The following is a 12,644-nucleotide window of genomic DNA, read 5'->3' as shown; positions in this document are numbered from 1 at the left end:
AGACATATCAAGAAGTTGCTGCAGCCTAGGTCAAAGAGGTTGCTGCCTGTTTTCTCCTGTAGGATTTTGATAGTTTCCTATCTCACATTTAGGTCTTTCATGCATTTTGAATTGTTTTTTGTATGGTGTAAGAAAGTGGTCCAGTTTCACTCTTCTGCCATGTCGCTGTCCAGTTCTCCCAGCACCATTTGCTGAAGAGACTTTTTTTTTTTCCATGGGATACTCTTTCCTGCTTTGTCAAAGACTAGTTGGCCATATCTTTGTGGGTCCATTTCTGGGTTCTGTATTGTGTTCCATTGATCTTTGTGTCTGTTTTTGTGCCAATACCATACTGTCTTGATGACTTCAGCTTTGTAATACAGCTTAAAGTCTGGAATTATGCCTCCAGCTTTGGTTTTCTTTTTCAACATGACTTTGGCTATTCAGGGTCTTTTCTGGTTCCATACAAATGTTAGGATTGTTTTTCTAGCTCTGTGAAGAATGCTGGTGTTATTTTGATAGGGATTGCAATGAATGTGTAGATTGCTCTAGGTAGTGTCAACATTTTAACAATAGTCTTCCAATTCATGAGCATGGAATTTTTTCCCATATCTTTGTGTCTTCTTCAACTTCTTTCATAAGCTTTCTATAGTTTTCAGCATACAGATCTTTTACCTCTTTTTACCTGGGTTTTTTCCTAGGTTTCTTAAGAGTTTTGGTGCAATTGTAAATGGGATTGATTCCTTGATATCTCTTCTGCTCCATTATTGTTGTATAGAAATGCAACTGATTTCTGTATATTGATTTTATATCCTGCAACTTTGCTGGATTCATTATATAAACTCTGGCAGTTTTTTTGTGGAGTCTTTCAGGTGTTCCATGTAGAGTATCGTGTCATCTCCGAAGAATGAAAGTTTGACTTCTTCCTTGCCAATTTAGATGCCTTTTACTTCTTTTTGTTGTCTGATTACTAAGGCTAGGACTTCCAACACTATGTTGAATAACAGTGGTGAGAGTGGACATCCCTGTCATGTTCCTGACCATAGGGGAAAAGGTCTCAGTTTCTCCCTGCTGAGGATGATATTAGCAGTGGGTCTTTCATATATGGCCTATATGATCTTGAGGTATGTTCCTTCTATTCCTACTTTCTTGAGGATTTTTATCAAGAAAGGATGTTGTATTTTGTCAGATGTTTTTTCTGCATCTATTGACAGGATCATATGGTTCTTATCCTTTCTTTTATTATTGTGCTGTATCATGTTTATTGATTTGCAAATGTTGAACCAGTACCACAGCCCAGAAGTAAATCCCACTTGATAATGGTGAATAATTCTTTTCATATACTGTTGAATTCGATTTGCTAGTATCTTGTTGAGAAGTTTTGCATCCATGTTCATCAGGGATCTTAGCCTATAATTCTCCTTTTTAATGGGTCTTTGTCTGGTTTGGAATCAAGGTAATGCTGGCTTCAGAGAATGAGTTGGGAAGTTTTCCTTCCATTTCTATTTTTTTGGAAAGGTTTGAGAAAAATAGGTATTTAACTCATCTTTAAATGTCTGGTAGATCTCCCTCTCTCTCTGCCCCTCCCCCGTTCATGCTCTGTCTCTCTCTGTCCCAAAAATAAATAAACGTTGAAAAAAAAAAAATTTAAAAAAAAAAAAAAAAGGGGGCGCCTGGGTGGCGCAGTCGGTTAAGCGTCCGACTTCAGCCAGGTCACGATCTCGCGGTCCGTGAGTTCGAGCCCCGCGTCAGGCTCTGGGCTGATGGCTCAGAGCCTGGAGCCTGTTTCCGATTCTGTGTCTCCCTCTCTCTCTGCCCCTCCCCCGTTCATGCTCTGTCTCTCTCTGTCCCAAAAATAAATAAACGTTGAAAAAAAAAAAAAAATTTAAATGTCTGGTAGAATTCCCCTGGGAAGCTGTCTGGCCCAGGACTCTTACTTGTGGGGAGATTTTTTTGATAACTGATTCAATTTCTTTGCTGGTTATGGGCCTGTTTAAATTTTCTTTCTTTTTTTTTTTAAATGTTTGTTTTATTTTTGAGAGAGAGAGACAGAGCGTGAGTGGGGGAGAGGCAGAGAGAGAAGAAGACACAGAATTTGAAGCAGGCTCCAGGCTCGGAGTTGTCAGCACAGAGCCCGACGTGGAGCTCGGACCCATGAACTGCAAGATCATGACCTGAGCTGAAGTCGGATGCCCAACTCACTGAGTCACCCAGGCACCCCTCAAATTTTCTTTCTTTCTGTTTAAGTTTTAGTAGTGTGTGACTGTCTAGGAATTTGTCCATTTTTTCCAGATTGTCCAGTTTGTTGGCATATAATTTATCATAGTATTCTCTTATAATTGTTTGTATTTGTATGGTCATTGTTGTGATCTCTCCTCTTTCATTTATGATTTTATCTATTTTGGTCCTCCCATTTTTCTTTTTGAGAAGTGTGGCCCGGGGTTTATCAATTTTGTTTATTCTTTCAAAAAACCAGCTCTTAGATTCATTGGTCTGTTCTATTGGTTTGTTTGTTAGTTTTTGGATTCTATATCATTTATTTCTGCTTTAATCTTTATTATTTCCCTTCTTCTACTGGCTTATTTGCTGCTCATTTTCTAGCTTCTTTAGGTATAAAGTTAGGTTGTGTATTTGGAACCTTTCTTACTTTCTTGAGATAGGCCTGAATTGCAATGTATTTTCCTCTTAGGATCACATTTGCTGCATCCCAAAGGGTCTGGACTTTTGTCTTTTTATTTTCATTTGCTTCCATTAATTTCTTCTTTAATTTCCTGGTTAACTCATTCATTCTTTAGTTGGATATTCTTTAACCTCCATGTATTTGAGGGCTTTCCAAATTTTTTCTTGTGGTTGATTTCAAGTTTCATAGTGTTGTGATCTAAAAATATGTGTGGTATGATCTCAGTCTTTTTGTAGCTATTAAGGGCTGATTTGTGACCCAATATGTGATTTATTCTGGAGAATGTCCCATGTGTATTTGAGAAGAATGTATATTCTGTATGAAATGTTCTGAATGTATCTGTTAAGTCCATCTATTCCAGTTTGTCTTTGAGAGCTGTTGTTTCCTTGTTGATTTTCTGCTTAGATGATCTGTCCATTGTTGTAAGTGGGATATTAAAGTCTCCTACAGTAATGGTATTATTATTCTTAAGTTTACTTATGTTTGTGACTAATTGATTTATATATGTGGGTGCTTCCAAGTTGAGGGCATAAATATTTGCAATTCTTAAGCTCTTCTTGATGGATAGACCTCTTAATTATGATATAATGCCCTTCTTCATCTCTTGTTACAGCTTTTAATTTAAAGTCTAGTTTGTCTAATGTAAGTATGGCTACTCTGGCTTTCTTTGGCAACCATTAGCATGATAGATGGTTCTCTATCTCCTCATTTTCAATCTGCAGGTGTCCTCAGGTCTAAAATGAGTTTTTTGTAAGCAGCATTTTGATGGATTTATATTTTTATCTATTCTGATACCCTATGTCTTTTGATTGGAACATTTAGTCCATTTACATGCGGAGTGATTATTGAAAGATACGAAGTTAGTGCCATTGTGTTATCTGAAGATTTTGTGTTTCTTTTTTTCAACGTTTATTTATTTTTGGGACAGAAAGAGACAGAGCGTGAACGGGGGAGGGGCAGAGAGAGAGGGAGACACAGAATCGGAAACAGGCTCCAGGCTCTGAGCCATCAGCCCAGAGCCTGACGCGGGGCTCGAACTCACGGACCGCGAGATCGTGACCTGGCTGAAGTCGGACGCTTAACCGACTGCGCCACCCAGGCGCCCCAAGATTTTGTGTTTCTGATGATGTTATTGGTCCTTGTAGTCTTTGCTGCTTTCCACTCAGAGAGTCCCCCTTAGAATTTCTTGCAGGGCTGGCTTAGACGTTACAAACTCCTTTAGTTTTTGTCTATGAAAGTCTTTATGTCTCCTTCTATTCTGAATACCAGCCTCACTGGATAAAGGATTCTTGGCTGCATATTTTTCCTATTCAGCACATTGAATATTTCCTGCCACTCCCTTCTGGCCAGTCAGGTTTCAGTGGACAGGTCTGCTGCTAACCTTACATGGCTACCCTTTTGGTTAAGGACCTTTTGACCCTCACTGCTTTCAGAATTCTCTCTTTATCTTTGTATTTTGCAAGTTTCACTATGCTATGTTGTGTTTTTGTTGATTTTAAAGGGAGTTCTCTGTCCCTTTGGACTTTGATGCCTGTTTCCTTCCCCAGATTAGGGAAGTTCTCAGATATAATTTGTTCAAATAAACCTTCTGTCCCCTTTTCTCGTTCTTCTGGAACTCATATGATAGGGACATTGCTTCATTTCATGGAATCACTTAGTTCTGTCATTCTCCCCTCATGATCTAGTAGTTTCCTTTCCCATTTTTTTTTCAGCTTCATTATTTTTTGTAATTTTATCTTCTATTTCACCTATTCTTGCCTCTGCTTCTTCTATGTTGTCACTGTATCTAGTTTATTTTGCATCTCAGTTATAGCATTTTTAAATTCATCCTGACAAGTTCTTAGGTCTTTGATCTCTGCAGCAAGTATTTCTCTGGTGTCTTCTGTGCTTTTTTAAGCCCAGCTATTAGTCTTAGGACTGTTATTTCAAATTCTTATTCAGATATAATATTTATACCTCTTTTGAGCAGTTCTCTGGCTGTGATTTCTTCTTGACCTTTATTTTAGGGAGAATTCCTCCATCTTTGTTATTTTGGCTAAGTTTCTATCTTTTGCGTGTTTTAAAAGCATGTTATGTGTTCTGCATCTGAGAGTACTACTGTATTAAAAAGGGGTCATACACTGTCCAGGGCCTGGGACTCCAGGAAGTGTTTCTGCTGTATGCTGCATGCACTCTGTTATTGTATTTTGGCTGCTCTGTCCCACTGGTCAGTCCTCTGCAGAGGTCTTCCTTGCTTGCAGTAGTGGTGTTTAGACCTTTAACTAGGTGTGCTTTGATTTGTTTGTTGAAATGACTCTGGAAAAAAATGGTGGTGGGGCGGGGGGGAGCCTGATCTCATAAAAAGAGAAAAAGGAAAGGGGAGAAAAGAAAACCAAACCGACAATCAAAAAACTATAAGGCTCATTCCAAGGAAAGGGATAGGAAAGAAAAGGAAGAAAAAAAAGAAGAGAATATATATATATACACACACACACACACATAGGAAATGACAAAAAACAAATCAGAAACTATGAGCCTGATTCCAAAAGAAAAAGGGAGGAAAGAAAGAAAAAAGAAGAAAAACAATTTTTGTCTGTTGTTGCTTGTGACTATACTGGTCTGGAGTAGAATCTGGCTGCATTGGGTCAGTTAGTCTTCCTCTAGTAATCAGTTGCCAGGCACTGAGGGACAGGGTTTGGTGTAAGTGGGTCCCACCTCCACTGGGGTCCACTGTGCTGCTCTCTGAAGCCCCAATAGTGTTTTGGGGAAAATGGCATCACTCCAATTTCTCCTCCCCAGACTGGGAATCTCAGCCTGTGCTGTTCAGGCAGCCTTCACAGAATGGCGAGGGTGGTCAGCTTGCCCTGCGCCCCAGTTCTGAGCCTTACCCTTGGTGCTTGGCTGAGATTCAAAACCCAATGTATTAAAGGACTCTGTACCACATCGATCTGCTCCCCTCCTCCAGAATAAAGCCTCTCCACCCTGATGATGAAAGGCCTTTGGCTGGCACCTGCAGAGTCTTTTGTCCTTGGGGAGGCCATAACCCCTCTTCCCAAAGTACTCCAGGAAGGGGTCTGCTCTCTCCTAGTGTGCCCCTGAGATCGCTACACTATGCTCTGCACTCCTGGGCCAGCTCCTTCCTCCACAGGAGCACGTGCCACAGCTCCACTCTAGAGAGAGAGTTATGCACCTCCAAAACCTCCAAGTTTCAGCTCCCAAGGCTGTTTGCAAACACACACACACACACACACACACACACACAAAACAAAACCTGACATCGTCCATACTTAGTTTCCCAGTCTGTAGTCTAGGGAAGTTTTCCTCTTGTGCTAACTCTGATGCCGGACTTCCACAATCCCTCTCTCTTTCTCTCCCTTTTGTCTTTCCACAGAAAGTGTTCTCTCCCCTCTGTGGCTATGCCATTTTATCTGTGCCAATTCACATACACACCCCTTGGTCCTGCCAAACTGTCTCCCTTCATCTGTAGAGATCCTTCTGCTGCTCCACAGATTGATTTCCTGGGTGTTCCAAGTGATCTGACCTCAATACAGCTGTGTCTGAGGGCCAAGAAAAATCCTGGTTCCCTTCTCTGCCATCTTAACTCCTCCAGGGAATCTGAATTCTTAAAATTAACACTCTCCTCTTTTTCATTCAAACTAAAATCTAAACCAGAATTCAAACCCATGTCTTCCATGTAGTAACAGCCTTCATGTTCAAATGCAAAAGTTAGATTTCTCTAATTTTAGGCCAACATTAAAAAGTGCATTTTGTTAATATATATCCCACATTCCAGGAAAGTGTGTAGATTTATGTTACTTCCTTTTGAGAAAGACGGGTAAAATGGTTTTTGAAAGATGGACGAAGTGGTCTTTTTTAAGCCTAGTAAGGACCCCAACATTTGAGACCAGCAATACTTTCTTTCATGAAAGTTTACTGTCCTTGGAGCCTGTTTCCGATTCTGTGTCTCCCTCTCTCTCTCTGTCCCTCCCCCGTTCATGCTCTGTCTCTCTCTGCCCAAAAAAAAAATAAAAAAAAAAAAAAAAAACGTGGAAAAAAAAAAGAAAAAAAAAAAAAAAAGAAAGTTTACTGTCCTATCAATAGACCCATACCTGTATTGATGAGCTGTATTTCTTAAAATTCTTTTATGTAAAAGTCTCATGAAAATTCTCAAGCATACACAAAAGTAGAGAAAACAGTAAGATAATCCTGCCACATCCCCATCCCCTATATTAATTATAAAACTTATGCTGCATTTGCTTCATCTATCCACTTTTTTCCTTTTCCACTGTAATATTTTAAAGCCAATATCAGACATGTGATTTCATCTCCACAGACATTAATATGCAGTAATTGCCTTTTGAACTTACCATTACTTTTGTTGATGGAGGCAGTCTGAAAAGTTTTTGCTAGCAGAAACTGCTGGTTGAAGACAGGTTAATTAGAAGATTCTGCATTAAGTTTCTGTATCTCTATGTTAACCTCTTAGAGTGGAATATTCACATTGAGGAGGTGTCTCTATGCTTGGGATCTCCTGCCTCTTTGTGATTTCTTCACAGAAATCTTCTTCACTTCAGTGTGAAGTCTTCTTCAGTTAGAGACATAGGAATCAAAAGCTACACAGCAACTTGAGACCCACGTTTAATCCCTTCTTATCCCTAGTCACCACCCTTGTCTTTGAAAACTTCAGAGACAGAATTTTCTTTTGTCTCTTTTCAGTAATATACTTGAATATTTTAACACATGGAAAAATGACTTGGTATATTTTTGTCCATGTAATGATCAAAGTGAATATGACAATGAATGCAATATTTACTAAATTAAAAAGCAGTGTGGATATTTGCTTTTTGTTTTCTTTAAAAGACTTGATAATTTAGAACTTCTAAAATCCTACAGGAAGCTTATGCTGGATAACTTTGCCTTCTTAAATTTCTTTTCATGAAACTGACACCTTTGGCTTGTTATTTAGCTTGGCCAGAATGTTCTTTGTGTGAGTGCGTATGTCCTGGCTCACACATTAGAACAATGAGATATGAATTCATTCAGATCACATTACAATTAATTTTATACTTTCTCTACTGTCATCTTTGTAAGTTTCCTAATTAAACTTATGTTACTTTTTACTCTGATGTGGTTAACCTCAGTTTCTTGGAATTTAGCTTATTTAGCACACAACCGAGCACATTATAAAACTTAAAAAGGCTTGTGTAGAGAAGTCATCCCTAGAACAGTTCTGGATGAAAATATGGTATGCTCATACTAGGCCAGAAAGAACAAAGAAATGTCCTTTGACATTTGATATCTGTGGGTAATCCAAAATCAGTTTTGTCATCACACCCAAAAAAATGTATTACAGTAAAGAATAAATTTACCCACAAAAAGGGACTGTGTTAAAGGAAATCAGTCACTTATATTATGTTTTGCAATCTATATTTTTACTTATTTGTTTCCATAAATAATTGAGTAAACTACCACATTCAGTGCTTTGGAGGAGTCAAAGATGAATAAGATTTCATTCATATTCTAAAAGAACTTTAATCTGGTAAGGAACTATGTGAGTAGTTAACTATAAGGCAAGGGACCATTAGAAAAAACAAAACCCTTTCGAGCTGGGATCCTCAGAGAGGACTGGTAAAGAAAATGTGGGGTAAAGCAGCAAGAATCCGTTTTCAGGTTCCTCCTAATATCTGTCCAAAATGTTATATATTTGATGTATTTTGATACATCATGGAATCATGTAAAATATAATCGCTTTTATTTTGGCAATTATATTGTTATAAAAGTTAAATATATTATTCTAAGAAGTTTTATGAAAAGTGTTTAACTGCTTCTGTATACTAATTATTGTTCTCTTTGCATTCTTCTTTAAATGTTTTATTTATTTTTGAGAGAGAGAGAGAGAACATGAGCAGGGGAGGGGCAGAAAGAGAGGGTGACACAAGATCCGAAGCAGGCCCTGTGTGACAGCAGAGAGCCCAATGGGGGCTCAAACTCCTGAACCATGAGATCATGACCTGAGCTGAAGTCATAGACTTAACCGACCAAGCCACCTGAGTGTTCTCTTTGCGTTTTTAACACTACATTTTTCACTACTTTGAATCTTGGGACAGCAAAGCACAATTGTTTAATAGGAGAAATAAGTAGTAACATATTAGGCAATACAAACAGAGAGATTCCATAAAATTTTCTCTCCAACTATTAGGATTCAAAATGTCAAATGTTTGAGTTTTTGGATAAAAGCAGAAAATATTGATGCTGTATGTTTCCTTTAGAAAGCACTGCTTTTTAGAATCTGGTGGTGGCAGTTTGTTTTCTTATCCCAATTTGAATGTCAAAAACAAAATCCAAATCTAGTTGACACTTAAACAATAGATTGTTACATTAGTCTGTGATCCAAAGTGAAATGCGCACAAGGCGGCCTGGCTGGCCCCAGTTTCACAGTTGACTGCCGACTTCACTTCAGATTATATAAACATGTATTGCAAAACAGCTCTGACGGGAACCTCATATCCTAAACAGTATTCTCTGAAATGTAATTTGTTGTCTTTTTATATAAAAGAAGAAATTAAGTCAAAATTATTTTGAAGAAAAACAACTCCAGGATTTTGTGTAATTGAATTTCCCAGGAAATGTTATTGCCTAGTAGCACGGACCCCAGGGTAGAAAGAAGCTTGAGTCCCATATTTTGCAGAGTCAAATTTCTCAAGTGACTTGACATGTGTCAAGGAGCCCTCCTTAGGGCACAAACCTAACCAAAACCTAAAATGATCACCCCTTTTGAACAATAAAGTGTTGTGATCCCTTGCTACCAGAACATTACAAACAGAACATGGCACTTCAGGTAAGTTTAGCCCAGTTTCTGGCAAAGAGCTCCCCGTGTCATAATCTTCCCAAGCCATTTAAGGGCAACGAAGAGCTCTATTTTTCTGCCTTTCCTAAGTAAAATTTCTTTTTTTCCCCCAATGTCATTTTTTTATGTTTCCTTATTCTTCTGCAAGAGAAAATAAGGATGTCTTTTTAAAAGATTGCAAACTTCTCCATTCTCCTTATTCATCTCAGGCCATAAGGTAAGGATTACGATTGGGATTGGGACTGAAAAGAATATCAAAATCTCCACATATTTCCTCCTTTGGCCCTCTCTTGATCCCAACTGATCCAATTATGTTTGGTTGTAGCAGACACTTACTGTACACTTCAATTAATTAATGAGACAGATTCAACATTAATGGACAACAATAAGTTAATTGCTATTTTCTAAAATTTTGTTCTATCATCATCCCTCCTCAAAAAAAAAAAAAATCTGAATTGGTTCAGTCAGATTCGGGATTAGTCCCTCAGTCAATGTTTAAGTACTTGACTGAATGCCAGACCCTGTGCTAAGCATAAAGCATACAGTAGTGAACAAACTGGATGTGGCCCTGGAAGTTTAGCATGTTGCCCACCCTCCTGTGTATGAGGGTTCTGGTCATTTTCCCTCCGAAATGCCAGGCATTGACCCTTTCCTGCTGCCCGGTCTGCACTGAGTGCTGTGATGTAGTCACATCATCCACGTTTTCAAGAGATGAGTATAGGATAGGTGCGATAAATGCAACTTTATGTCGCATGTTTATCAAGATAAAACTTTTTAAGATCCTAGGATAATTATAATCACATAAAATTATGTAAACATGTGGACAAAAACTGGAAGGGTCCAGAGGAGAATGAACATGGGTGACCTGTTGAGGTGACAGCATTCCAGGTAAATCATTTCTATTGTCATTTTATTATTTGCATAACCTATTTTCTTTCTTTTTTTAAAAAAAGTTTGTTTTCATTTATTTTGAGAGAGATAGAGAGCAAGATGGGAGAGAGGGAGAGAGAGAGGGAAACAGAACCCCAAGCAGGCTCCACACTGCCAGTACAGAGCCCAATGCGGGACTTGAACCCAAGAAACGCAAAATCATGACCTGAGCCTAAATCAAGAGTCGCCTAAACTACTGAGCCACCCAGCCACCCTGCATAACATGTTTTCTAAAAGGATGTCTAGGAAAAATCACGCAAAAGAAGGCTTGCAGAAATCAAGCTACATTCAACCCATGAAGTTACGAGCAAGCCACAAACAACTTTTGGAACAGGTGAGTGAGATCTTTTATTATAGGGGCAGACCCAGGTTTTGTGGGTCCAGAAAATTTTTCAGGAGATACATGCAAAATTAGGAAGGCAGCCGGGCAAGTGAGCTGTAACTTTAGCTTCTTTAGCTTTTAGTTAAATCATCCACAACTGCTCCAAGAGTGGGGCATTTAGGAGGCTGAAGGAGGTATAATGAAGAAAAGTTTTATGTACTCCAATATGGGAAACTGAGTTTCTGTTACATTTAAGAACTCTAACTTTTACCAAGTCTGAGCTTTTATTTCTGAGTCAAACAGGATTTAGCAAAATAGCATGGGGTACAAATTCATTAATGGTCAACTTGGGTTCAAAATAGGACATTTTTATGTTTTAGAGTTTTTACTTGGTGGTGGGTCTTGCAGTGGTATTTTTTGTTGTTGTTATTGTTGTTGCTTTTAATTTTTGCAGAGATAAAGAGTTCAAAGAATGCTGTTTAATTGTCCAATAGCTATTTAATGAATCTTAGGGATGAGGAACTTTTTTTTTTTTTTTTAGTTGATTTAGTTTTTGAGAGAGAGAGAGCAGGGGAGGGGCAGAAAGAGAGGGAGAAAGAATCCCAAGCATTCTGACAGTGCAGAGCCCAATGTGGGGCTCGAACCCACGAAACACGAGATGATGACCTAAGGTGAAATGAAAAGTCAGACACTTAACCAACTGAGCCACCCAGGTGCCCAGGAAGAGGAACTTTTTAAGGGCTCTCGATGAAGAAAACATGCTACCAAGAGCAACATTTATTTCTTTACTCTACCATGTTCCAAAAAGGATATATTTCTACTAAGGTAAAATCAGTTTTTAAAGATTAACTTGAACATTTTTTAGAAAATAAATTAGAAATTTATGACACTCCTTATGTACAGGAAACTAAAACAATTCAAATAAATTACTCCTTGGTGCCATATCATAGTTTTTTATTGTATGTAGATGATGCCTAATCCAATGCACTAAACTTTTACTGATTGTCCTAGATTTGGAAATGCAGAGTCAGTCTTCCCAGTGCTGCCAGAATTCTGTATTTAATATGACAGTGATTATGTTCTTCTGTAAAATCATTCAGTGCTCCAATAGAAAAATGGACAAGGGCCTTTGGAGCAGACAGTTCTCAGAAGAAAAACTGCAAATAAACATGAAGAGAAAAAAAGTTCAGGGTCAAACTAGTGATCCATGCTAATGGATAATCTCAAAAACATAGTGTAAATGAAAGAAGCCAGCTGCCAAACACAAAATATTGTATGGTTTCATGTGTGTGAAATGTCTAGAAAGGGCGTTTTATAGGAACAGAAAGCAAAACAATGGTTGCCTGGAAATGGGAGTGGAGGCGGGATTAACCTTAAACAGTATGGGGTTGGGGGGCGGGGTGCTTGGGGAGGGAGCTCAGTCGGTTAAGCATCAGACCTCAGCTCAGGTGGTAACCTCAAGGCTCATAAGTTCTAGCTCCGCTTAGAGCCTGGAGCCTGCTTTGGATTCTGTGTCCCCCTCTCTCTCTGCCCCTCCCCCACTCACGCTCGCTCTCTCCTTCAAAAATAAATGAACATTAAAAAAAATTTTTTTTTAAAGAAACAGGTATGGCGGAACTTTCTAGGACGATAAAAATGTTCTTTTAGCCTCTTGAAAACTGAGAACAAACTGAGGGTTGGTGGGGGGGTGGAAGGGAGGGGAGGGTGGGTGATGGGTATTGAGGAGGGCACCTGTTGGAATGAGCACTGGGTGTTGTATGGAAACCAATTTGACAATTTCATATTTAAAAAAATAATAATAAAAAAATTAAAAAAAGAAAAGAAAAAAGGGACATCAAATTAAGAGTCAAGTAATAGTGTTAGACTGCATTAATACTTTCTCCAAAAATATAATTGAAGGGCTATTT

Source organism: Lynx canadensis, chromosome A1 (assembly GCF_007474595.2).
Source record: "Lynx canadensis isolate LIC74 chromosome A1, mLynCan4.pri.v2, whole genome shotgun sequence".
In the NCBI taxonomy this organism is placed as follows: domain Eukaryota; kingdom Metazoa; phylum Chordata; class Mammalia; order Carnivora; family Felidae; genus Lynx; species Lynx canadensis.
The sequence above is the reverse complement of the archived record's forward strand: the minus strand, read 5'-3'. Positions refer to the sequence as shown.